Source organism: Otolemur garnettii, unplaced genomic scaffold, assembly GCF_000181295.1.
Source record: "Otolemur garnettii isolate 467f Iridium unplaced genomic scaffold, OtoGar3 scaffold00271, whole genome shotgun sequence".
In the NCBI taxonomy this organism is placed as follows: Eukaryota; Metazoa; Chordata; class Mammalia; order Primates; family Galagidae; genus Otolemur; species Otolemur garnettii.
The window spans coordinates 230,190-234,602 of record NW_003852666.1 but is presented as its reverse complement, the minus strand read 5'-3'; positions in this window follow the sequence as shown (position 1 = coordinate 234,602).

The following is a 4,413-nucleotide window of genomic DNA, read 5'->3' as shown; positions in this document are numbered from 1 at the left end:
CTCAAAAAAAAAAAAAGAAAATTATGGTTCATTATAGGTAGAACAAACTATAGGATTTATATAAATCTTCTGACAACTTTGTCTTACCCCTAATAATTATTCATACAAATTCATACAAATTTTCTACAAAGTGGATGTTTGGGAGAATTTGGATAATACTGGCATTGTCCATATTCTGAGCCTCTCCCTGATAGCTGGAGGGACAGAACGTAATCATGACATGTGTCTGTCAATGCACAGTTGCAAAAGCACCAACTTTGGTTCAAATGTTCTGTCAGTTCTGCTTTCTGGGTGCAATAATATGGTAACATATTAGCAACATTTTGAGCAAGGAGTCAAACATTTTCTTACTGCACTGTGCAGGCTGCAAATTATCTATGTATTATCTCTGTCCATGTATCTATAGACTAAAGTAGTATGGACATTTAGAAGGTCGACTAACTTTTGTCTGGTATATCAAATTAAAATATCAAAGAAGTTACCAGACTAATTACAAGAATGAGTTCAAGCAGCTTCTATAAGGTTTTGCCTTACTTTCAAGAAATATCAAGATAGTTAGTGAGAAAATATGGTTCATCTAAGAGTTATTGAAACATGTGGCCAATTTTATGTAGGTGATTTTGAATGAGAGGGTGAGAATTCATGCATGAACTCATTCATTCATTCAAAAAAGGCCATGGAGTACCTGGCAAGTACTAGGCATTGCGGTTAAGTGCTGGCAAACAAGATATGTATGATTAGGTTATGATTATATTAGAAATAAGATTAGGTTTAGCTGAGAGCAGCAAATGCCGCCCCCCAAATAACATCAGCTTAATCAAGACAGAATTTGATTTCCCCTCATTTATAAGGCTGAAGGAAGCAGTCAAGAGCTGTGATTGTTAGCTGTGCAGCCTGAAGTCCTTAGAGACCCAGGCTATAACCACATATCTGCTCTGCCATCTCAGGGGTGTGGCCCATGTCTTCATCCACAAGGGAGCTACAGCCATCCCGTACATATTCCAAGCATCACGTGGAGAAAGAAGGAAAGAAGCATGACCAAATACTGGCCAACTATCTTTTAAGGAAATTTCCTATAACACGCCATACATTTCTGTGTTCTCATTTACCAGAACTCAATCCAAGGGCTCAGGGAGCCTGGGAAATATGTCTTTCATTGAGGCATCCATGTCTTCCAATAAGAATCAGATAAGATCTAATAGGGAAAGAGTGATGTCAGCAATTTCTGCTACACATAGCTCCAGGCCTCTTTTATCTAATACCCTAACAGAACTGGAGGAGGGGAAAAAATGTGGGCAGAGTCAGCTAAAGGTGTAATTTCCCAATTTCAAGAAAGACCTGCAAAGGTGATGGTAATTAGCAACATAACTCAGATACCTCTTTCTCGAGAAAGGCTTCCCTAATAACCTCTCCTCACACTCGCAGGAGGGATGCCCATTTTTAAAACTCTTATCGTTCATCTCACGCAGTATCTATCATGCCATTCATTGCTGACAAAACAATCGTCCATTTCTCTCTTCCCCACTGTTTCCCACCCCAACTTGGCAGTGATGCTTTAAGCCAAAACCTGAATTTATATTTCTTTGTATCTAAAGTCTCCCTGGCCTAATAGATGATAAATTAGATTCATGAGTAGTGTTCATGACTTGAATTGGTTGAACAAATTGTAAATAAAGGATCTCTAATCAAAGGTAATAACGATCCCATAGAGGAGAAGAGTTTCTCCACTTATCAAAAGACTTAGCACCAAATTCTTTGCTTATGAACACGTTTCAATCTTTTATTTTCATGGATATTTAGAATATCATCTGATCTCCTGGGCATGTTAAATATTGCTGGAAAATGGAATGAACTGCATTTTGTCAATGGTGAATGTTAGGACAATTATGAAAATTTTAAAATCACTCTTTTACCAAGATTATTTTTAAAACTCTCTAAAAATACTCTAGTATAAAAACATAAATGACTAATTCTATCCACTCTATAAAAACGGCAACGTTTGAAAAAAGAGAAAAAAACAGCAAAGTTTGAGTGGCACCCGTAGCTCAGAGGGTAGGGCACCGGTCACATACACTGAGGCTGGCAGGGTCAAATCTGGCCCAGGCCAGCTAAAACAACGACAAATGTAACAGAAAACAAACAAAAAAATAGCCAGGTGTTGTGGCAGGCACCTGTAGTCCCAGCTACTTGAGAGGCCGAGGCAAGAGGATAGCTTGGGCCCAAGAGTTTGAGGTTGCTGTGAGTTGTGATGCCACAGCGCTCTATTGAGGGTGACAAAGTAAGACTCTGTCTCAAAAAAAAAAAAAAAAAAGGCACAGTTTGGCTCAGGATGACACACTTGGAAAAAGAATAACACTGACCCTCTAACCAATGTTGTCTCTTAGGTATTCACTACTCACATAATTGTAGTGGGGCAAGCCTCCAATGGAGATGAAGACTTTCACCAAACTGGGTTCCACACAGCTCTCTCCTCCCTCCACACAGCAGTAGAAAGAGCGCTGATCTGATTCGTTTTTTCAGCCCTTTTCATTTAAAACTTGTTCACCTTTCTTATTGTAATTACTCATGCCTTTTAAAAATTTTTCTTAGATCATACACATATGTTCTTCAGCTCAGAAATTCAATAGATAAGCACTTCTGAATTTATAACTGCTTAATTTTAAGAAGAACATATCCTAAATAGAAGAGCTTTGTTTAAAAGCCTCCTTTCCCCTCAACACTGTACACAGTTATTTTATGATTCATTCAATTACTAAACATTTGTTGAATACAAATTCTGAACAAGGCAGTGCTTGTGATAATGCAAAAACTTGCATTTGCATTAGTTTCCTTAATTTGAGCTATAAAGTGTAATACAATTAACTACAGATATTCTAGTTTAGATTATTGTTTATATAATCTCATATACAACTAAATCAAACATTGAAATTGGAGACTAAGGAAAATTGGTTAAAAATCAAATATATATATTTTTATATATGCTGTGTATGTTTACAGTTTTCTTTTTTTTTTTTTTTTGAGACAGAGTCTCGCTATGTCACCCTGGGTAGAGTGCTGTGGTGTCACAACTCATAGCAATCTCCAACTTTTGGGCTTAAGCAATTCTCTTGCCTCAGCCTCCCAAGTAGCAGGGACCACATGCGCCCCCCACAATACCTGGCTATTTTTGGTAGCAGTTGTCATTGTTTAGTAGGCCCAGGCGGGGCTCGAACCTGCCACCCTCAGTGTACATGGCCAGAGGCCTTACTCACTGAGCTACAGGCGCCGAGCCTGTTTACAGTTTTCTATTAGAAGATATGAACTATCAGATGGAAAAAGAATTCTTGCTTTAAGCAAGTAGTGACCTAAAACATTAGACAAAAATAGTCTATTTAGAGAGTACCCATACTGGGTAAAACTCTAACAGTGATGGAGAAAATGAGTGTCCTTTGTTCTTTCATTTATCCTTTGGGCTTAGGGCATGAGATCTGATGACCTTTGTCACTTAGCGCTACACACATCAACAGAGATTATAAATTAATGTAGGTTTTCCACTTCGGTTCATTCAGCTAAATTATTTGATATTTCTATGTACTACATATTACTGTTATCAATATTCCTTTCCCTAGGAAGGATTTATATTTAGAGGAAGGACTGTAGATCGCTTTAATGAAGTAAACACTGCTGAATTCTTTCTGTCCTTCTGTGTCTCACTCAAAATAACTACAGATCCTCAGTATTCTTAAAGCCAGGTAGACAGCTCTCTACAAAGCAGCTATTTTCATACACTGCTATGCTGCTCTTGGGCCCATGCCACTTTTTTCTCCTCTACATGGGATAATCTATAAAAAGCTAAAGAGAGTGTTAAATCCAAGGGAGGATAGAAACATAATTCACTGGCAGGTCACAATAATACAAACAGAAAAAAGTATCAAATATGGAGTGCTTTTTTAAATATAAAGTACTACGTTCATGTATGATTGAGGATTATTATTCATGTGTTTAAATAATGTTTACTGAATACTAGGTGAGAAGGATAAATACAATGCTTCATAGAGGAAGTTTAAGGAAGAGAAGAAGATATAAACTGCACTAATTCGGTAGAGAAGACGTGGGATCAGGGTGGAAAGAGTAACCAGGTTGGTGCAAAGGAATCAAGGACGGTTTCTTAGTGGAAGTAACTTTTGGGTGAAGAACTTAAACTCAGTAGGAGTTTGTTACATAAACACAGAAGGGGACATTCTAGGGAGGGACAGTTGCATGCACAGGGGCTTGAAAGAGCCTGGCTTGTTACAGAGCAGTAGGCCATTCTCGATGGCTAACATGTAGGCTGGCAGGGCTCATAACAGAAAGGGCCTTGAATGACAAGCACGGGCATGGGATTTTATCCTCTGAGGCTTTTGAGCCATGAGAGAACTTTAAGCAAGTAAGACA